We start from the raw sequence: 24069 nt of genomic DNA, 5'->3' as shown, positions 1-24069 counted from the left end.
GGCAGCGAGCAAAGTTTCCCCGCGAACATCCTTTCGCCTGTTGTTATGGTTTTTGTTGGCCTCTCTATATTTGCGATAGCCGATATATCTACTGACCAAATTTCTGTCTTTTTCGGCTCCGTCTTTTTTATTCACCAACACTGCACTCTTCTTTTCATCTTAGCTCCTATGGCGGCCTTTTTTTGTCTCTTGGCTATATTTGTGGTTTTTACAGGCTCCTTTTCTGCCCGGACGACGTCAGTTTACAAATTTCAGCATAGGAAAGCAATTTTTTCGCGTTATTGCCTCCTTGAAACATGCACAGTTGAGTTATGGCGATAACCGATCTGGTTAAGTGTTACAGTAACTTTCAGTTCGGCGCCCCGAGGGCAGTTTCGTCACTCGGCGAAGCCTTAAGTATTTAAATCTATATTTTATTTTCTGCGAACCTAGAGCGATGTGAGCGGATTAAAAAAGAGGGCGCACAATACAGGTTCAGAATAAAGGAGTTATAACTCCACTTTGCACAAAAGCGCCACCGCTTCGATAAACAGTTAAGAAGAAAAGGCTGTTTCTGAAGCAGTCTAATGTACAAAAAAAATGTATTCAAGTGGTACGACTCAAACATAGCTGGCTATGCTTCCTTTTTCTACCTTTAACGCTTTCAGCGAAGCCAAATGTTTGCGAATAAAACATCTGGGTTTATGCAGGTTAGTGCACTTCAAAGCCAAAGCGCATCGAAAGCTGAACTATGTGTTTCTTGATTATGCAGGACCGCAGATGGTCGCCTTCCATAATGGCATAGACTTAAGAACGTCTCTTTCCAAAATCACCAATCGCTGCCTTTTAAAGGCTGCTTCAGCGCAATGCGCGCACACTCTCATGCGCTCTCACTGCCTAATGAGCGCAAGCAAAAACATACGAGGCCTAAAAATCTGCAGCAGTTCTTAGCTCAGATGTTATGAATTCCGTAATTCAGCTGCTGAAGTAATAATTAGTTCTGGAGACCAGGCCGGTTATTTTCCATGGAACTCAAGTATAATGCCTGAAAGTGTGAGGACTTTAGCTGAGCCTAGCTGATGTATGTGAATAGAATGCATCGGTGCAGTTTATAATTAGTGCAAATGTCAGCAGATGCTAATCGAAAACAACTCCTTGAAGCTTTAATATTGTTTATCCTGGGCAGCAGTTTCTTTAAAACACTTACCTAACAAAGATACAGTTTCGAAAAATGTGATTCGAGTACAATGTCTGCGCTGAAAAAAAAAAAACGTCCTCAGTAGTGCCCGGATACGTTGACCAGAAGCAAAAATAAAAACGATGCCCATTTTGAAGTTCCCGCTTTTTTTTAACTTCAACGGTGTACAGGCCATGCGTGCAGCTTCTGCATTCTAGCATGTTGTGAAAGTAACGTCGTTAGATGGTGTGCCAAGTTGCTCGTACAAATTGCCCTATTGCATAATGTTCACACATTGGAATAAACGAGTAGAGATATTTGTTTTGAATGAGAGACAAAGATTCCAGAAGCTTTTGTGTCGAAAACGGGGCACTCAAGCAAGCATGAGGAGAAAAAGAAGCATTAAGATAGTATATCTCTTCATTTACTCAGAACACTTTCAATTGCTCTAAGAATCTATCATCTGTGATTCTACTATTGCTCTTGGAAGACGTCTCAGTAAAATGCCACTTCCTAGGAGGGAACACATCGACCAGGGTGCTGAGCATTGTTCTGCAGCTCACGGCATCGTGTACCGCGTGCGGACTGTGTTAAGACACGTGGAGTGGAGATGAGTTAATGTGGTTTTTCAATAAAACCCCAAATAATAACACCAATAACCGTTAGGACATTGCGCGACATTAACGTACACGAAGCTATATAACTGAATAATCAATAACTCTCTAGGTTTACCGATGGAATATGAAGCGTGTGCTGCGAACAAAATGGGAGGAATATTTTAGATGTATCATCTTTTAAAGAATTTACTAAATTCTTAAAATATCAATCAGAATGAGTTCATGACATGAAACGCGGCCGCGGACATTGTCACAGCTCGAACGTTCAACCCAGAACAAGGAAAGGTCGCTCACATGCCAACGCTCTGGTGACACCTACTAAACAGATGTCGTGCGTCTTGTATCGCCGCCTAAATTTTCATAGGAGTGACCTCAAGAGCTGGTACACTTCGCCGAGGATGTCACAGCTATGAGGTTCAACCAACATCCAAGAAAGGTTGCTGAAAGGCTATCGCACTGAAGTTACGAACTAAGGAGGTACAGTGCGTACGGTGACATGCAATGCCTAGAAAAATGAAAAATCCTAATTAGCCGCCGCGGTGGCTCAGTGGTTATGCGCTCGGGTGGTTGCCTGAAAGACGCGGTTTCGATCCCGGCCGCGGCGGTCAAATTTCGATGGAGGCGAAATTCTAGAGGCGCTTGTACTGTGCGATGTCAGTGCACGTCAAAGAACCCCAGGTGGTCGAAATTTCCGGAGACCTTCACTACGGCGTCTTCACAGCCTGAGTCGCTTTGGGGCGTTAAACTTACATAAAACCAAACCAAAAATCCTAATGTCCAGTTGGCCTGTATGTTGCAAAAAATAGTTTGTTCAGTTATTCATCAATTCGCGCTAAATTCAAACTTGTTCCTCATGACGCCCTAAGTTTTGTATAGGCCCTCCAAGTAAACTGAACTCGTCCAGACTGCCTACTGTATCTATGGAAAGCAAATGAAATGTTGCGGCTTCGCAATGACTAATTTTCTCTGTATGCTTTATGTTTACGAGAGCAAGGTATGTTCAGTAACGTAAAAAGTGAAAGGGCACATATTTTCAACTTCTCTTACCAGAAGAACAATAAAACATGCATCAATTTGTCATTGCAGACAAAAATAAAAAAAATTGAAAAGTTACGGCATCAGGGTTTAATGCGAACGAATTAAGAGGCATATCGGCAAGAAAACCCGCCGTCGTTGTTGACCAGCAGCAGTGGTCTCAAAAATCCCAGATGATATCACCGCAGTATCCGAGCAAATTTTTTTTTTCCAAGGTGCGGGTAGCTGGACACAAGACTTTCAGGTTCTATTAAACCAAGATAAGCGGTAAACGACTACATGCCTCTCACTGGTTTTCACTTCCTGACAGTTCTGCACAGGGGGAGGAAAATGGGGTCCTTAGAAGGAATAATTTCCTTCTGCAGTGCTTATTCAATGAACAGTAGAAGGCAGTAGCGGCAAGAGGAGCCTGGTGTTTAAGGCTAAATCTTAATTGCTCATACTCGCGGCCTCCGACCGTCCGTCCGTCCGTGCCCTGGAACGGTGCCAGCTGTGGCCCCTCCCCCTTACACTCTCTCAGCAATCACGTAATGGCACAGCGGCACGCGCGGAAACGCTCCTTCGTCAGACGTCTCGTTGCAGCGGTCGAGTTAGTCGGATGGCTCCCCAGCGGCCCGGTGATGATTCCACGGCAAGCGGTTCGGAGAAGTGCCCCAAAAATGTGGGTTCTCCTGATACCAAACGCCAGAAGAAGAATGCGTGAATGTTCATGCTTGGGCTAACATGTAAACGGGCACCAAGGCCAGGCAAACGGAAAGACATGACATTGTCAGTCGAATGGGCACAGGCGTTAGCCTAACAGACATTGTAATTTTCAAAATGCCCTTCAATTTTTTTTTTTTCAGACAAGTTGGAATGTTTCAATTTCATTGCCCATATCATTTAGATAAAAGCCTGCTATTCAACTACCGGAGGAAACTGCTGCTCTCTGCGAGTCCGCTGCTGCATTGCTACTGCACTAAATTTAGTATAGTTAGTTTTGGGGCTAGCTAGTATCGTAGATTTAAGTTCATAGTATTCCAGCGCAAAGACACAGGGCCAAAGAAAGAAGAAAGGCAAGGCCTTCTTATCGTTCTCTTTCTTACTTCTTCGGGCTTGCGTAGATCAGCTGGAATACTGCACATAAATCTTGTTCTAAACTTCCAGATTTTGATGCTGCAAATGCGGTGCGGAAACTTACACGCTGAAGGGGCAGGTACGTGAAAAATGGTTTTTAAAGCTGCTGCACATTCGAGGAAAATCGTGCTACATAAAGGTGCAACTATTAAATCTACTGTATTATACGGCAAATATCTACAAGAAACTAAGCTACACGAAGTAAAAATGCTACGTACCTACAAAATATCCTGCAGGCCAAACATTGCATGCCACTAGGGAACAATATGAGACGAGCTCGCTTTATCCTTGCTTAAATCAGTCGGTGAATGTATCTATCTTTCCCTTTACGCAGTACAGCAGCACGTTCTCAATTTATAATGTATTGGCCTTCTGTAGTGCTGTGAAAGCGAATCGTAGAAGGCCCTGTCATCGCTGAAACGCATTGACAGAGGAATGAGCTGTGCAGCAACTTAGGCAAGGTTTCCAATAAACTGCAATAAAGACTGAGTACGCTTGCACTGTTTCGTAGGTCGCAATACTGGGCTTGTGCATGAGTGAACGCTCCCTTATTGTTGTTATATAGAAGGCTACCTTTCTTTTCCCTTCTTTTACGGTGCGGCCATGTCTACCCTGTGTAAGGCGTACTGCAGTCACTCCTTTCCTATACACTGGTTACAATTTATAACCACGCCACATTCGCTGACATGACGTATTTATGGTAGCTATTGAAAGCCTTGGCACCATCTTTCAACCATTCGACGACTACTTTTTGGGGCTGAAATAAGGGAACAAATACGTACTCCTCGCTGAATTGCGCCTAACAAAGCTCAAAACCGCAGATCCCGTTCCGTGATCGATAGCGCTACCTAGCGCACGCTGACCATTACGGGCTATACCCTGAGGGTATAAAGATGCGACATTGATTCAGACAAAAATAGCGTTTGTTGCTGCGACAAAAACAACGCGAGCTAGGAACAAAGTAAGCTAAGGAGTCGAGGTCGTCCGACTCACTGTCAAGGTTACGAGCGAACGGTCGCCCACAGTAGGTGAGGAAAGAAGCTGCGACCCTGGACGGGTCGAGCTCGCGGAAAAATGCTGACGGAGAGCGGAGTGTGAGGCCGACACGTCTGCAATCGGCTGGCTCCTTATTCAAAGAGGACAGCTTTCTCCCCGAGCTCTCGCCAATCACGCCGTCCATGGTGCTGCGAAGCAGGCGCCCTTTCTTTTCAGTTAAAGTAACTAGGCAGGTTGCATCGAGGGGAAGCAATCCAAGGGAACGAAGCGGGGCCAGTGCCCAGACCTCCTCCCGCCTTCACAGAAGCTCACAGAGCGTCTGAGAACCGATTCTACCACCGATTCTTTAAGTATCTTAGCTGTTTATCTAGTACGTCCTTGTGAGTATGGGGGTTTCTTTTCTCTTTCGAGGAAATTGCGTGTATTATAATAAAAGCTTGGAATGCATCATGCTTTTTCAGACCTATGAAGTGATGACATCTTTCGTAGGTACACAGAATGTTGCAGCAACGTAACAATGAGGTCCGTGTAGTAGCAGTGAAGCCGGGCGAGGCCTGTCGATCTCAGGTGCGGAATTCCTGAGCTTCATTCATTTATGCCTTAAAATCAGCACAAATATTACGACTGTATGTGTTTAAATTGATTTTCTACTCAGCAAAGTTACCTTAAATTACTGAAATCAAGAAATTTTGTGCATTTTTGTGCGCTCCCACGCGGCTAGAGAATACCTCAATTTTTTTCTTAACGCTTATAAGGCCAACATAGACAGAAAAACCCCAACGCAGAAGTCCGCAGGAATATTCGATACCTGAAGAGTTTCGATCAAGAGATCGGACCTTTAGCGCGTGTTGTAAAGGTTTAGTTGATAGTTTGGTAGTTTTGCACCCTGAAGTCCCGATTCCGAGTCTCGGTACAGCTTCTTCATTCTAGACACCTTAATGTGACCATTGGTGGTCTGGAAAATCATACTGAGGTACAGGAGCTGCAAAATTATCAGTCCGGGAAACTGGGTATAGTGGAAAGGATCATTTGAACAGACTCGCAATCTGAGTCCGTAGTCTCGCAGAGAGAGTCCACGTGAAAAATGCATCGACTGTTGCCGCAGAAATGGGGCGCAGGGAGTTATATTCAGGTTATATACTGCAAAAGAAGAGTATAGCGAAGCTATCGAATAGGACGCTGCGAACTGACAGTCGTTTATGACTGGTGGCGCTTGAATAGGCCTTTACACGGATGTACCTGTTGACGTCGCCGGGCAGGATCTCTCAACTACGATATGATGGATGAATAACGGCTAGGTTCTACGAGGACATATGTAGAGCTTGAAACACACCGCACCTATCCATCAAAACGTCTGTCACGGTGAGGTGAAATCCGAAGACATTCACAAGCTGTAGCTATTACTGCTGCTCCTCTCTTCTGGGTTATACTTTGCAGAATGACACGCAAGGACGGGAGGGGGAGGGGATAGAATGTCAGCAGGTTCTATGGAGCTCCTACATGAATATGTATTCTCTAAACCATTTGTAGTGCATATAAGCATAATAGGTGGGTTTTCAATGTAATGCACAGTGAATGAATTAGTGTTTCTTGAGTCTGATGGCTGCAGTGCTAACATGTCCAATTGTCGCAGGTTCAGGAGGTTTCTGACAGCTGTCATGCGCTTACAGGCGTCTACTTGTTCTACACATGAAAGTGAAAGGAGCGGACGCAGAAAGATACCGAAACGAAGTGGGAGTCCAATCGCATGTATACTTATTTGCGCCACAGCATCACGAGACTTTTTCTAATATTTGTTCTCACCCATAAAAATACCTTTACTGTAAATGTTATACGTGAAAATACGCCGTGTTCATGTCTTTGATTTCCGTGGAGCAAAATTCGGGCGAAGAAATTCTTTAAATTTGCGGTATAACAGCAGGCACATCTATCAGATAATAAAATTTGGCATGATATGGCTTTTACATTGCAGCTTGCGACATTTGAATTTGATTCCTAGACCCGAGTTTCTCTGCAATGTTTTCAATCTTTCTTCGCCACAACTTGCATAGGCGATTGAATGCCGAAGAGCAACGAAGCACGTGCACCTTTTCCCTATAGAAGCCGGAATATAAGAGGAGAAACGTAACCAGGTAAAGATTGGACAAATACCAGAACGCGCAGCAGAAGTTTCAAATCTTAATCCTCAGTAGTAATAACTTCCTCATTAAGCCCGCGCGTATTTCTCCTTTCAGCCAAAACGCCGAACACTCGAAAGCAAATGATAACACTTTGTTAGAGATTATAAACTCTCCTTGAAAACGTATTCCGTGTTCACGACGGGAATTTATTTCAGACCATAGAAAAATCAAAACGCGAACCAAGGTGAATTTCTTACTGTTCCTGCAGTAAGTAGGTGACCATATAATCACGTGGCTCAACAAAGTCATTTGCAGCGCATCCATATTGTTGTGTAGGCGTAAAGTTGTTCGTTCACCGTGAAAAGCGGTACAGCGCTTTTCACCATAATGTCGGCAGCCGTCGTAATCATAAAGCAAAAATCTCGTCAGTGGCAGCCTCTCGACACAATACGGTGGCAGATAGTTACCGCAAAGGTTGAAGCAAAGAAATAAAATTTGCACGTAAACAGAAATCTATATCGGGAAATCGACAGGCATGGAAGAATAATTTGCTTAAGATAATGCACGTAGACTCTCGTTTTACACCTCCACTTTTCTCATGTTCCGATTGGCTGTCTTTTTTGACTATGGAGTAAATTTTGAGTATCAGCGTTATCCCCGAAGACATGAAGCGATTGAAGAGAATCTTCAAATCATGCAATAATTAGGTATTCATATCCAGCTTTCTCGGGCAAAAATTTTGAAAATAAAAAATTGTAAGACACTCTTATGAAAATCTTGAAGGCAATGGTCCATTATTCTGATATGAATCAAAATCTTCCTTTAAAGCGTTTCCAGCGATCGCATCGAACAGTTAAGAATCCTATTTGAAAACCAACGGGGAACGCTTTTAACTATAGAAAAAACGTGAATAGAGAAAAAAAAGACAAGACTTCCGTCGGGTAGTCTTCGGGTATATTAATTGTTATAGTGAACATTTATATTATATAAAAAACTTGCGTTCATAAATGGTTTACCACTCAAGAATGCTCGTGTCCAGAATTGCTGGTTATGAGATGCCACGTTTAGCGTCTACTTGTCTACATTGCTCGGCAGCGCGCCACGAGAAGAGTATACAAGCAGTTAGAGGTACACTTCGTTCAATCTAAGCGTAGGCAACTTGAGATTTTTTGTTATAATTCTAAAGTTGCGCTCTTTCATAGCATTCTAAAAAGCTGGGTGGAAAGAAAGCTGCTGTTCATCTGTTAAAAATTTCCTCTGACACCAAAAATCCTTTTAGAGCTTTTCGCTGGAACCAAACCCACCCTTCCCCCGCACCAGTCACACATCTTTGAGAACTTAGATCATTTTTGGTGTCTATAAGAGGCAAAACAGACTGAACGGTTATTTGCAATGGTTGACATTTATAGTCAGTAAGTGCACTTTGCAAGAACATTTGTTGCATTTGTAATGTAATGTTTGCTAGGGATTGTTACTCGCAAGGTTTTTGGTATTTAGCATTTTTTGTTTTAAATTTCAATGTGGGGGCAATATCCGCGGGAGTTCATCTGCAATGTACGCCAGCATTATAGGGGCACGAACTATATAATTTGTTGCGGCCGAGGAATAACGCAGGCAATTCCCGACATCTCTCGACCCACGCCTAAAAGGAAACTATGAGGGAGCAGGTGCTAGTTGCTCTCCTTGTCATATTCCTCGTGAAAGCAACGCATACTGGTGAGGCACGATTTTAGCATATTTTACACCTATACTTGTAGCAGTCTGCTTCGAGAGCATGCGACGGTGATGTGACGTCCTGTAGTAACCAGATTACACGTGCTTCACTTTTTCGCCAATCAGGAAAATATTTAGACAGCTGCGCTGGAAGGAGCTCTGGATTGTGTACTTTGTGTGGGTGGGCCTTGTACTTGAGCACGTAGTCCTGATTTATGTGGCTTTTAAAATTGGCGATCTCATGAGCCGGGGTATACAGCGGTAGACATAAAGTTTGAACTTCCCGGACCTGCAGGCAATCTGTCCGTTTCTTTTGAATTCTGATGAAATTCCTCAGATTTCAAAGCAGACAAGAAGGTTTCTGGAGACCAAACTATGCTATGAAGGTATCTGTAGCCCCATGGCTGGAAAGGTTTGATCTATGTTGTGGGTGATGTCAAAGGCGCTTGCCATTGTTAATTTTCTCCGCGATTAAAGAAGAAGCGGGTTAATTCGCGTTTACTATTATTCATTTTGTGATTACGTTTTACATTCTGCAAATGAACTCTTCAGAATATAAAGAAGTAAAATATACCGGCTCATTTCGTTGATGAATGCTAAAAGGTCTTGACGCTGAGGAATGTGTGTCTACATAGTTGTGTCATAAGAACGTATGTCATTCACAGGCACGGTGAAGTGCGCGATGAAGAGGGGCAGTAGGAGGATGTCAGTGGAGGAAATTGCAACCTACATGTCCAGAATTCAGTGACCTTGAAGTTTATCAAAGCGCAATACGAATATTCCGCTGAGCGACGTGCTCACTACGTGCTCACTACGACGTGCTCACTACGAGTGCAGCCGAGATTTCGGCTCTTGACCGGACAACTCATCTTGCACAAGCTAAGAAATCTTTCAGGAGCCGTGAATACAGCTTTCTCGCGTGACCGCCAGTCCACCTTCTGGACATTATGTGACACTTCTGCAAATAGCGTTCTTTCACCACCATTCTTACCTAAGGTTTTCTGCTTACTGCATGGACCCAACGCTCTGTGTTCAAGTATTGTCTGACCAACTGGCCGCTCAATATAGTTTGTCAGCATCACAAAACTGACCAGCCGCTGCGCTGGCACAGTTAGTGGGGCGGGGTCGGCTCCAGAGCCCAAGGCTCAAGATCAATATCCCGCCCGCGGGCGTTATATGTGCTGGAGTCAGGCTGCTATAACGACCCTTCGGTGCTGAATGTCAGTGCATGCTGAAAAACACCGGTTGGTTGAAATTAATTTGGTGCATTCCGCTTTGCCGCCTCTCATATTCTATGTGCACCTTTGGACAAGAGGACCACATTCGTTGCCAGCAAGCGATTGATGATATTAGGGAAAAAGAGGCGCCAGTGTTGCCAAGCAGCGCGACATTGTGCAGCAAGAATCGGCGTGCGTAACTGCTTCAGGTCCTCCATTGCGTGAGCGACTAGTTGACAACTTCACACGGTGTTACAGTTGCGCAGTAAGAAAGAAAGGTAAAAGTTTGCAAACGATATTGCAGCTTTAGTCACTTGAAAACAAAGCAAACAAGAATGGTAATTGAGTATAACGTCATTCGTCGGGATTAGTAATAACTTCGCCGCCTGAAAGGGGGCTGTTGCAGATGCACGAAATTCAGTAACCTCTGCAGTGCAATTAAATACCTTCTTTGAATAAAATATAGCGCAAAAGAAACGAGCACGGGAGGTAGACAGGACAAACACGAACACTACCAACAACCAGCTTTATTTTCCGTAACAGTCATCAATATATAGGTGTACACATCACGAGCACGCTTTTCTGGAAAGTTTTCTGTGAGAGCAACACCGCCTCTCACGTGCGTGCCTGTTTTTTCTTTAGGTTTTTATTTCAGTGCCTGCTTGTCAACCTTTTTTCCCTGATACACTTTATACCCGTCATTTTTGCAATTGTAGTTATATAATGAGATTTAGCTTTTTTTCCTGTCAAGAAGCTCAGCGTCGCCCTAGTGTCGTGTGCGCATGCGATGTGTACACGCATATATTGATAACTGTTTCGGAAAATAAAGCCAGTTGTTAGTAGCGTTCGTGTTTGTCGCGTCTTCCTGCCGTGCTCGCCTTTTTTTCTCTACATTTTATTCAAGTATGCGTCACCAACTAGCCCAGCAATAAGTTTTATAAAATGCCTTATTCGCCTCCTCCCTTCTCCCACAGGCTCATTAAATATCGAGGGATTGATCATCAATCGCGCGCCTAGCTGCTCACGGAACACACGCTAATAAACATTACTCGCTCTTACGCTACTTAATTTAACATAAAATACCGACGCAGACGGCAAAGGACGATGACGGACGTGCTAATTAATACTGGGCGGAAAACATGCCACTAGTAACGGCCGGCTGAGCTGCCCTTCCACGTGATAATTTCGATACGTAGTCTATTCAGAGAGATTCTTGTGAAGAAGGTACAGACGATCGCTGCATTTAAAAGGCGTTAGAATATTAATAAAGAGGTCGAAACGTATATATGATCCGTTAAGTATAGTGCTGTCGAAAAAATTTGCAGCGGCTTAGCTCGGATATGCCAGGATATATGTAGCGAGAGGTACGTTTCCCTGACTGAACTTGTTTTTCGGAAACTCGAATGGTGTCATCAGTCACAGCATGGGCCTTCACATCCTCTTCTTTCAGTTCCCGTTGACTAACGCCTTCCATAGGCGCCATCGCGGAGGCTATGCGCCGTCTACTACGCTCAGCAGTCTGGCGTCTCCGTTTGGCAAGGCTTTCCTCTCTCTGTTCGGGCGTCTCCGCTGCTCTCTTCGCCTTCTGACGCACATTCTCTCTTTGTTGAGTAGCCAACTGCTAGGAGACAACCTCAGAATCGAAAGAGTAAATATTCTCCTGTCTATACTGCCGTTTAGCAGCGGCTGGACTCTCCTTCTGTGCATGCTAGTAAAACGTTGATACAGTCGAACGTTGATTTTATCTACGCCTTTTTACGCACTGCTGCGCACGCGACGCGTGGTTCGGGTGACAGAGAGGCGGGCGGCGAGGTGGCGATGCAGAATGCGGCGCAGCTGTTGTGTGTCTCTGGTTTCAATGGTATCGGCGCATTTGCACAACTGCTCATCCGCGTGACGTCACACTCGGCTCCGACAGTGGAGCGGACGCGCGGCCTTGGCGATGGTGAAGCGCACGCCGCAACTTGCCCCTCTCTTGTTGCCATGGCAACGGCGCATGCGCATAACTTTCCTCTGCCATGCACAGCGAAATGCACGACCGCTAGCCAGAGTGTAGCTCTCGCTAGAAAACCAAGCACAAAATTGTTGGAAGCGGGTGGTGACGCCGGGAAAGGGCGTATCCGCTGCAGCTAGCGACAAGCTGTGTCTCCCTCCCTCGACTGTTCCAGAGGGCTCGAGCTATCTCGCTCAGAAGGTCCCTGCGCGCCGGTTTACCGAGGGCGCGGGGAGATAACAGAGGGCCGTGAGGAGCTGAGACGCGTTAGCGGGAGCGCGAGCCTTCGAGCGTGGGCGAAAAAAATCTTTTCCATCTTCTTTTCCTGGTCGCGGCGGCCGCCGCGCAACCTCCCTTCACGCTACCGATTTTCTCGTTATGCTTTCTCCGCTATCGTCATCTTTCGTGCCTTTTATGCAGCAATGCGCTCGTTCACCCAGTTACGCTAAGGCCGATCCATGACACTCAAGGCAGGAACGGGAGCATTATGGCTGCGCTCTAAAACAACTCTAGCGCCAAACCCAGAACAAACGTTCCTATGCGCGTGCCCAAGCGCCCGCTTATGCATAAATGAAACATGCAGATTCTATTTCTAGGCAACTTCCTCCCTCGGCTGAGTACCTACTTGAGGCTTCTTGAGTTTGCACAGCAGAGATAGGCACGCAGAAAGCAAGGGCATTTCAGGAAAACCAGTTTTGCGGACACACGATGCTTGAATTGCAAAGCTGCTTTTCGTTTAATGGGGGTAAGATCTTAAAAGCGAAGAGCTCAGGCATGTCGTTGCTACTACCCTCCTGACTAATTTGAGTGGTCTCATATGATATTTAATATTGGCATCACTGATCTCGGATTGTAAAAGTAACAGACACGAGCATCCCGAAACAAGAGATTAACGTTATTTTATTGGACTGCGCAAGTCTACGGGAATTTCAAAGTGAACATCAAGCACATTCCCCTTCGGTTGGAAGTATTTAGCACATTCACAGCTGCACAAGAAACAGCAACACCCTTGAGAAAATTAGGTAGTCATCCACAAATCTCAATTCATGCGCTACCAAACCCGTTTGGTCACCGTTAGGTCAACCTTTGCTAGGAAATAATCACTCAGAGTGGGGGTGACGAAAGAGTCGATGCACACACCTGAGGTCTACAGACAGACATCCAACACATAAAGGTTTCTTTGAATAAAAACTCAAATGCTGTAAAAAGCTTCAACCGGAAGCGCAGAGGCACTACCGAATTACAGCTTGTCAGTGGCCTCCATTATAGTTTATTTACATCGGTTTCGGTAAACTGCTATTTTGCCCAGAATAATGATCAAAGTGCAATCAGAGAAGACTAGGTCTCTCGAGAGAGGAATCCATATCAGGAAGAAAACATTACGTATCTTTTAAAGTTTGCCCCTGAATTTGGAACAAACAAAAGAGCTCCAGTCACGAAGACATGCATAAAGTAAACAAGTGCGATAAAAATCCTTCAGCTGCCACAATTTGGACAGTGCTTGTTTACGTGTTTGAACACAATTCACTCCTCGATAAATAAACATAAGGCGAGGATATAAGCCAAACGTAAGGCAAGCCGATAGCACTCAGATGAGGAGCAAAACGTAGGAAGCCACGAGGTAAAGTGGTAATCACTGAATGCTGGGGAATAGACTTCCTGGTAGCGAGCAGCCGGCTGTCATTCGCTCCCGCATCTCAAGCAGTTAAACATTGAGTGGTTCATAGGATACACACATAGTATGCATTTCCTGAAAGGTAATAGAGTTTGTGCTTCTTCGTAACATTCATAATGTGCATGCGTCGTAACATTCGGAACCGTCATATCAGAGACCACAAGCAACATCCTTTTGGCCTTTGTGTCTCTGTTGCACTTTGTTGGGCTACGTGATTAAAATATGTCTGCTTGCTGCTCTAATAGAGGTATATCTTCTAAACTGGCTCAACGAGAACGAATGCGGTCGCTCGCGCCGATTCTAGCAGGACATGCATTCTGGAAAAATTATTAGCGTGTTAAACAAAAAGTTCGCACTTATGAGTAAATAGACCGCAGTCTACAGCCAGTGTGATTCTGGTTCTGGCAAATAGAAATTACCGTTGACTGTACACAACCAACCCTACCCCTTTCTTTCATGTTTAGACAAAGGTGCGTGCTATATTCTGTTTATTCTTCCACGCCACTTTACCCTGCTGTGGTCGGCGCCAGCTTACTTGCCAAGTTTCTGTAATTCCATTTTTTTTTTCAGTGTTGACGAGTGGGACAACGTCTCTAGTGAAAAGCAGATCATGCATGACACCCCCAATGGAAGATGAGCTAAGGTGCAATGTAAAACTACATAGATATTACTACGGCGGCCAGAACTACTGCCACCCTTTCCTATGGAATGGTTGTATAAAAGAGGGCGTCTATGAAATGCGCGTTGACTGCGTGTTGAATTGCAACGCTGGTATGTACTCAACGGTGGCAGGATTTCCTATCTGCCACTATTTTTGTGTTGTTAACATTAGGATCTTCGGCTTCCCTGTGACGTTTTCGTTTGTACCGCCAATTGATTAAAAATAACCTTTTGATTGCTGTTACAGAGAGCGAACCAGATTGCCAGTGGTCTGTAAAAAAAAACTGTTACCACAATGGCACAGCGAGTCATAAGCAATAATTGTAAATGTAGCCAAAGAAATCATGATATAAAGCATAGCAATTTTCGTCATGGTTTAAGTGGTGGTGAGTTTTTGGTAAACTTATATGTGGAGAGAACGCACTTCATTACTATTCGACGCTGTGCTTATTGTTTTTCAGGACTTTTCCTGCTTTGTAGACTGATTCTAAGCTTGCTTTGCGGTAAGGAAATGGGAGCACAATGACGTAATCGATTTTCCCTGTATTGCCTGCTGACCTCGTTATCTCTGAACATGTTTCTTGATGTTAGCAACTGCATTACATAAGTTTTGAGAGTGACGTCCCCACATCTTGAACGAATTGCCCGCGGTTCACGGCGTCGATGCTAAAGTGGGCAGGAAATAGGACATAAGAAAGCAGATCACAGCCCGCGAGGATCGACATCACAAAATTCAGGTTGCTTCCCACATATGTGCTTCGAGACGCCTGGCAGCCGCTTGATGCGGTCATGCGCCTTGCATGATCAATTTCAAAAAGACCATGCCGTGCGGAGTAGGGGCTGCCTGCACGTGGTGGTGGCATGTTCGATGACAAGCACTCTATGCTGCATCTCATGCCTCGCGCTCCCTAAGTAGTCCTCAGTTTAGAGAGTGCTACATCGATTGCCATGTGAAAGGGGGCAATAAAACTCCGACCGCTCGGGTTTTTTACTTACAACTACTTCCAGCCTGTGAAAAATGACATGGATTAAAGGCGACAGGAACTGTTTTGAATAAAATATCGCTGAGCCAAGAATAGCACTCCCGCATAGTAGTAGAGGCACAGAACGTTGTTCCCCGAATTCCTGCCCCATAAATTGTGGCACTGATCGACAAGCTCTTACGGGCCGAAGAAAGATTTCGCGTTGTTTTCTTCTACGGAGCTGTACGTGGCTCTTGCAGACGGCAAATTGCTCTACAACAGTGACAACAGTGACAGACTTTCAAAACCAAAAACTCTTTTACAATGCTCAGACAGCTCACCTAATAGTTCACGTCAAGATGCAAAGCTACAGCTTGCAATATTCTTAACGGAGCGTGAACTGGAAATCCGGTACAATTTAAATGGTTTAAGCCATCAATTTTAGGAGCAAGAAAAAATGAAAGAATTTTAGCAACAAGAAATCATACTACGGAGACACTATTTACAGCTGAATAAAAGTATACAATTCAGGGTGGAGCCTTAATGACAAACCACGCTGTTCGCTCAGCCGTCCACTAGGATATCGTGTTGTGCTCTTTCGGTTCGTCCTTTGTCGCTTCATTGGCAAAACAGCACGCCAAACTGCAACCAAAGGCAACAACAATGTGTTAGTTATTGCTTTCACGAAAACAACAACTTGACGACCCCGCCGGCTCAAAATAAGAACACAGCTAGTTGGCGGGAACGAAAACACTAGCTTATTTCAAGCCGAAACTACAAACTGGAGTAAGCAACTGGAGCCACATTTGGGCAGATAACATACCGAAAACTGCTTATGAACAGGTGTCTGTACAGCAAGGAGAGTGCAGCTGAGTAACTGACAGAAAACCGTCATCAATAATTGAAAGATAATCGGTAATCAATACACATGATAATTTTCCTTTTCAGCAGGTGCCTAAGGTGCAGATCCACCACCATGTTAAGCTGAAAGGTGATTTGGGCACAGGAGAAAGGAAATGAAGGCAATGCAAAGCGGGTATCTTCACAGTTGTTCACCAGGAGTACAACTGACTGGCCACATATAAGGATAAGAATAAAGCCTGCAACCGAGCACGATAATGACGTCGACAAAGAACACACAGGATAAGTTTTAAAGAGAGCACATTAGCATCGTAAGAGCCAGAGGGAGCAAAAAAAATAACACAAAGCGCCGAGGTTCTTGAACAAAAAGGCAGGTAGCTATGCTGGAGACGGCAAATGGACTGATACTACGACCGCTTTCACGCGCGGGAAATAACAGACGATAGCACGGAAACATTATGTAAATAACACTGTGAACAGCATAACGGAACCAAAAATCGGACGTTCGAAACGGTGCAATGAAAGGGGTATGCGAAGTCACATGATTTCTCCGAAGAATGTTGCTTGAAGGGTTATTCAACCGAGTGTGCTTTAAAGAATCTGCTGAATTTAACACGACAAAGCAAAGTGAACAAGAATTGACAGGGAGCCTTAGTTCGCCAGCCACCGTTTCAACAAGAAGACATATCTTTGCCTGGACATTTTAACAGGTAGACATAAGTATTTCCAAATATACAGTAAGTTCGGCTTCAAGCAGAGGTTAAGCCTGCCAAATCCAGGAAGTAGATGTACGAAGGGACTTCTGCAAGCCGGTCCTGAAAGATTAACATTATATATGTGGATATGTAAAAGAGGAACCTCTCTAGAGGAGATCTCTCGTTCCCTCATGAAAGCCGCGCTCCTCATTGATCTAGACATTAGTAGTAAACCCATACCCACCATGCTTCTTTGCCGCCAATGTGAAATTCAGAAACAAACGCCTGTATTCATTAGCAATAAACCTCTTTAAAAGTCTTATCGCACTTGCAAAGCCAAGGAGAAAGAAGCTAGGACTGAGCAATATGCGCGAGCTAACTGCTATTTGCTTAAAACTATGTAGTCGACGCCTTAACTAGAGTACCTGAGTGGGGCAGTCTGCCTTGTTCTTTGAGTGCTTGCGTGAGTTGTTCAAATAAGTACCTCATTTACACGCAGTAAACAAATCGCATAATGACATCTTGTACGCGAGTGTGCAAAGAGCTACATAATTAATGTGGAAGTGAAGTGGTTTTCTGATAAGATATAAACGATGGGTCTACTTTCAAAAAGGCATTTATACTGTTTTGTACATCTAAAGAGGCGCGTATAATTAAGATATCCTAAGGAAAGCATGGGTCGACAAAACAGCTTTATTGTAGGTTCAATATTGCGACGTAGTCAGCGTAGCTCCATCAAAACAAACATGAATTGAAATGTAGTGAGATTTATCCCATTCACTGGATGTAAGTTGGCCGATTATAATAAATTTTAAATTACTTCTCTCAGATATTTTTGGGCTGGCTTTCTTTTATAAACCGGGGCTTCATTATAAAATTTTCAGCGCTTTCGCTTAAAAATGGTGGAATTCTGCAACAATTCATTCATTAGTAAGGAACATAAGAAAAAATAAAACGAAATTTAAAGCTCAACTGTGCACTTCGTCACTACAGAAAGCATCAGCAGAGAAATTATCAGCACCTTCTTTCAAATTCCTAGAATCAGAAACAAAAGAACCAACTAGCTTAAGTTTTGGCGTCACAGCTGTTTTCCTTTATTGCTTTATTTAGATCAAGGCCCTGGCATCTGTACACTGCCGGCAGCAAATAAATGCACAACGGATAACAAAGAGGGACATCGAGACCGATATTTCTACAACGAAAACTCGCGGACTTGTGAGAAATATCAAATGTGTGGCGTTGCAGGCGAAGAGTTTGCCCAGAACTCGTTTGGTACACAGACACTTTGCTTGATGCACTGCAGGTAAGTATAAGTAACACATGTCAAACTATCGGCATTGAAAAATTACTACGAGAGGCGCTTATAAATTAAACTTTTCTCGCTCTAAACGACCTAGAAAGAGCGAAGACACCACATGAATATTTGCTATGCTACACGATCCTGCCTTGCTGTGTATCCGGGGAATCTGATCTATTGCCTCACGGTCCTTCTATCGAGCCGCATGCTGCAAGTGCGCCTGTGTACAATTTTTTCAAATGCTACATACAGAATAAAGACATAACTCAGAGGTGGCATTCAAACCACAAATGTTCACAGTACAATAAGCTTTTTACCGTAAAGAATCACTCTGATATGTGTTTCGTCTATGTGGACCTGTTGTAATTTGTGCACACATATTGGAGCATATCAAAGTGCGAAAAAAAATACGGCACACTATAAGAGAATTAGCCGCGTAGGCTGCTAAGGAGTTTTAGTTCTGTATATAGAAAGCCTACAGCTCGACTATTATACCTAAGCAAATATAAGCTGACGCCATCCTTTATTTGTAAAAGTCAATTACTTGTGAGAACAAAACACGAGTTCAATGACGCAGCTATCGAAAAAACAGTACGAATTCTGAATTACATATTAACCCACGAAATTTAAACCTTCTGAAAATAATAATGCTTACAAAATGCGGGCACAACAGTGTTAGAGCTCCGATCGGACCACCTTTTAAGTTCTATGTTCCATATACACAACATTTCGATGAAGGATACATAATTCAATTCCGTCATACATGAAACGCGTATCCCGAAGAAACCTTAGGATTGTTCCTGGCCAAAGACGCAACCTGAACATACCACGTAAGCAGCCGTTATGCGAAGATGGAAGCAAAATCTAGGAGAAACTCTCACTAGCCGAGCTGCATAAGAAAAACTGGGTCGGATGTCACGAACTTTCTCAAGGCCAACTGAAACTCTTTCGTGCGTGGCGAAGCCGCGTGGTTTGCATCAGTGGTGCATTATCTGTAATCGACTAGTCAGTTTGTGGTAAGGTACTGCCTCAAGTTTTGATCCATCCATCCACCAACCCACCCATCCATCCACCCCATCCATCCAGTCCATCCACCCCATCCATCCATCCTTTCAACCATCCATCCAATCCATCGACCCATCCCATCCATCCACCCATCCATCGATCCATCTAATCCATTCACCCATCCATCGATCCGTTCAATCCATCCACCCATCCATCCAATCCATCCATCCGATGCACGCAATCCATCGAAACCGCCCGTCCGTCCATCCATCCAATCCGTCCGTCCAATCCATCCATTCAATCTGTCGGTCCGTCCAATCCATCCATCCGATCTGTCAGTCGGTATGTCCAATCCATCCGTTCGTCCGTCCATCCATCCGTCCAATCCATCCATCCGTCCAAATGTCCGTCCCTCCATCCGTCCAATCCATCTATCCATCCACCCATCCGTCCATCCGTTCGTCCGTCCGTCCATCCGCACATAAATCCATCATCTGCCTACCAACCTGCCTGCCTGTCCGCCGCCTGCCTGTCCGCCGCCTGCCTGTCCGCGTGAGCAGGTCGAGTAAGCAGGTCGGGGTTGCAGCGAAATGGTAGAGGATTAAGCAGCGCTACTAAGGTGTTTATAAAAATTGCAAGCAGAGGAGACTCGTGAAGAGAATGAGATGTGGCGGCGCAGAGAGAAAATGGTGCGGAAAAAGGGTGTAAAGAGAATGAACGTAGCGCGAGGAGGGAAGAGAATAATGGAAACAATGCATGAAATAAAACAGAAGCCTGAAGGAGGTAAAATAGTACAACAGCGGATGATTTAGACACTCTGAGAACAGGAAAAAGAAAAACATAAGGTTAAACAAAGCTAAAGAAAAGTTTTAAAGTAAACGTCTGATGGTTACACTATTTTATGGAAAGGAATGATATTTCAAATTTTTCTGACGACCATGGAAAGGCTATTTGCCTTTGATTTGTTCCACCACCAACTATTCCATTCCGCTATGCCAATGCCATGGCGAAGGAAGTTTGCGAACGAGACCGAAGAGCAAGCAAGTGTAAGCAAACGGTGCAGCTATACAATGTTCCACTCTTGCTTTTGGCTTGCTGGATCTTCAAATACATCGATACGAAGGAAGCCTGGGTCCTCAGAAGCGAGAACTGCTTGCGATGACGGAGAGGAGTTTCAAAAGCCATACCTTTCTACCTTCGGAAACATCTCTCCCATCGAACGACCGAACCAGTGCACTTCTTCGTCAATTCGATGTACAACAGATTTCGAAGTATTTTCTTTAAATCGTACGAAGTTCAATGGAGGCGTCTCTAGTCGGCCATTATGTGGCTCATTAACGGACACCATCAACGACCATCGCCCTCTTAAAGAAGATGAGGCCCTGAATCAAGTTTATATACGAAGATTAGGCCTTATGGAAGCCGATGTAATTACTCTGTCGTATGCTGACCTGAAAAGCTTCGCATATAATGAATGAACAAAAAACGTATAGTTTTTAGAAAAAGTGTATACCGTCAGTTTTTCTTTGGTCTGCGACTGGTGTGGAATTTTACAGTTTCATTTGATGACCTCGAAAGCATATCTCCCACAATCGTTGATTCGCACGTTTGTCAAAAGCAAGTTTTTCAGATTTTGAAAGGAAATCAAAATTATTCATGTATTTCAAAAATTTAAACTGCACTGCGCTGAATTACATTGCCTAATTCACCGCCTGTTATTTAATCTATACAAATATCTACTTGTGGAAACAACGTCGTTGAGACAAAACGTTTCTCAGCGAGCGTAGGAGATAGAACGCATTTTGAGAAAACGGATTCACTTTGCTAAGCCACGAAGTTATGAAGCATTGAAAAGGGATTGCAGGGCATTTAGGCCAGAGTTTTTCTGATCGAATGAGTAATGGCGAGATGCAGTTAGCAGATTCATCTCCATGCACAATGCACAGATGTTCGAAGAAAGAAGACGTCTGTTTGAGGTCTGTCTTCGTTACTCCAGGGATGGGCGATGCACTACTAGAATTGTCTAATGGGTGCTTAATAAAATTTGGGCCAATGCTTAAAGAAAACGGTTCGTACATCGCATATGAGTAAAAAAAATTACCTAATGTTTCTCGCATTTGCAGCGGATTTCCAGTAAATGAAGAAACTAAGAAAGATGCAGGTAAGTATCTCTACAAGCTTTTCCGTTGCGCTCGCGCTGAATTCAACCAATAAATGAATAATACGAAAGAGAAGTAGGAACAAATTAAAGCTTCCTGATAAATCGTTTCACAAAACCTACGCCAAGATCAAAATAACACATGCAACTTGTTTTTTTTTTTTCAGAACGACGGAGAAGTAATAATTATGCGCGCTTTTGAGAAGATATAAGAGGCCGCTGAGATGCTCAACAACCATGAATTAAGTTTCTGGACAGCCGTAAGACCCCTTCGGCTAAGACGGGACCACAATAAAGTGTTTCTTAGTAGCGTTTCGAGCAGAAATATTTACTACCGCTTCGTATGCTTTTTTAGATGGTAAACATTTATGCCTTCCCACTACGTTACCTAATGTATTTTTGAAAAAAATAATTCCTCACGGCAGTACATCGCGAAAGCTATATAACATTGTGCAGAAAGAAACAATAAAATAGGAACAGTTTTACAAAGGTGAACTCAAGTGGTCATGTCTACAGGCATCCACAGTACATGAATCACATAAAGACAGCACAGTGTACTAGACAAGCACTAAAAACCTTGTTCAACCTAATGCAGTCGAGTGAAATGTGCACTAATACAAATGTTCAACTTCCTTGTTATCAGAAGCGCTTCAAAAACTTTATTAGAGACCTGATTCCGGGTTTTGATACAAGCTCTCATCACTAGGAGCAACTTCAGTTCTGAATAGAAAGGAAATATCTGTTATTCAATAGAGAATGCTAATGCTTTTGCGACCATCACTCTTTCAACCCTTGCTCTAGCCAAGTAAAGCGCTCTCGCATCCCAGCTATTATGTTGTTCTATGTGTATGCATGAGATCGAAACATTAAACCGCGCACGTTCATTGCTATTGTTACCGTGGAGTTATTTTAGCATAGTGCGAATTAAACAGCCATTCTCTTTGTTAACGCACCTTGACCGTTTCAGGAAGTGTTTGCAGAACGATAAACTCATCCAGCTTTTTTCTCTTGAGGTCGCGTGAAATTTTGCCACGATGTCAAGATTGCAGAGCGGGACTGTGAGGATAAAGCACTTTTGTTTTACTCAAAGGGAACAACGGAAGAATTTGCTTTTTTGAGCGGAGTGGAATTAAGGCTACGTCTATTCGCTGATTTTGCAAAGGCGTTTAACTTCTAACATCACGTTGCCCTATGTTGATAATTAACCACATACATTTCTACAGTTAATTTATCCCATATATATCAGTCCTGTTTTCAACCAAACCAGCAACAAGCAGCTTTTATAAAGACATGTCGGATATCACGGCTTTTCTAGCAGAGGGGCCCCAATGTACCGTCTTGGGACTGCTGCCTTTTTGTTGACATGAAAACAATCCATTGACATTCGTTGAAAACGTAGAACCCATTCAACGTAGGAGTACAACCACGTCCTCAATACGAAACTCAACGAGAAACATCGCTTGAATGCGCTGTAAAATCGTGGACCTCTGAGTCGACGGCTCAGAACCCCTAATTGCGGCTGCTACTTTTTCTGACATTTTATGTTCAACGTAGTTTTCAATGTTTTTCTCTGTGCTATTAGAAAGGCATTAAAACCTGTGCACACGAATAAGACCTGCTCATTTCCAAGGTATCGACAGGTGATTTGCGCGTGCAGTATCCTTGAAAATTATACTGCTCACAGGCGGCACACAGAATGCCTAAACGTGAATTAATGCAAGTAAGCAGAGTGACCAACGATCGGCAGCCAATACTGAAGTGTGCTTGTGGAGATGATGTTGTTTCAGTATTTAGAAGGGAGATGCGCGTTTTCCGCACACCATGCACTTTTGGCAACGAAAATCATGTTCATAAATCCATGATCTTTAGGAAGTATCGAAATGTATCATATGATGTTAAAAAATAACGAAAAGTATTTCGCGGGTTTCATTTGTAAGATGTCTCAACAACAAAAACTGCATCTATGAAGTAAATAAACTAGTGTTCAGTTGTCTTTGCTACTATTAGGCGGAGTGCTAATGCCATTACCGAATTACCTATTCCGCACGATGGCTACTAAGTCTTGCGTCTACAGACATTGTGACTTGTAAACTGATGAAAATGGCCACTAAATCGCTTTCATTTAGCATCGATGCCGTCACAGCGCGGTACATTTATTCATTTCATTTCATTGAAAACCAGGTTTGCACCTATATAAAATATACGTAATGTTCTTCAGTGGTAACTGCTACAGATGAATCAAAATGTGTGGATAAAAGTGCAGCGTCACGCACGCAAGCAATAGTTCACTGTTATTTCAACGAAATAACTCCAAAAACGGCCCTCTATACGGAAAAAGGGGAATTTAAATATTTTATGATTACACAAGTTATCAACTAAAAAAATGCTGAAATTTATTGATAGAGAAAACGTAAATAGCTTAAAAATTAAAAGCCTGCCCGTGGGAAATATGCGCATATAAATAATTCGGTACAGAAACTTTCCTACTGAAATATCCTTCGGTTCAGAAACCCTAAAGTCTAAAGGCTTTATTAAGAAGGCTTTTAGGTAAAATGCCTTTACCATGTAACCTCTAATGCCCACCTTAACTTGTCCTACTACAAGATAATCCGCGCTTCGCCGTGCTATGCCGTGTCCTATATTTTTAAGTGGACGGCGTTTTTCCCGGCAGCCTGTTTATATCAACCTCTCCACCAAAGGTCTGTGCATGGCGTGGGCGCATTCATCTCAAATGGTGATGTCAAGAAGTGTTTGAATTCGTTTGATGATAACAGCAATATTTCGGTGTGTCTA

The 24069-nt window shown here is 43.6% G+C and overlaps 1 long non-coding RNA gene across 1 annotated transcript; it reads left to right on the top strand.

Moving 5' to 3' along the window:
- The first annotated feature begins 14331 nt into the window (after nt 1-14331).
- On the top strand, nt 14332-18020 carry LOC144135115 (uncharacterized). Its single transcript, XR_013315378.1, has 3 exons — nt 14332-14409; nt 14546-14684; nt 17927-18020. It is a non-coding gene; the product is annotated as an uncharacterized LOC144135115 (long non-coding RNA).
- Nucleotides 18021-24069: the final 6049 nt, after the last annotated feature.

The sequence above is a fragment of the Amblyomma americanum genome, chromosome 5 (genome assembly GCF_052857255.1).
Source record: "Amblyomma americanum isolate KBUSLIRL-KWMA chromosome 5, ASM5285725v1, whole genome shotgun sequence".
Taxonomy (NCBI): domain Eukaryota; kingdom Metazoa; phylum Arthropoda; class Arachnida; order Ixodida; family Ixodidae; genus Amblyomma; species Amblyomma americanum.
Note: the sequence above shows the minus strand (reverse complement) of the source record. Positions and strands in the feature narration are given on the sequence as shown.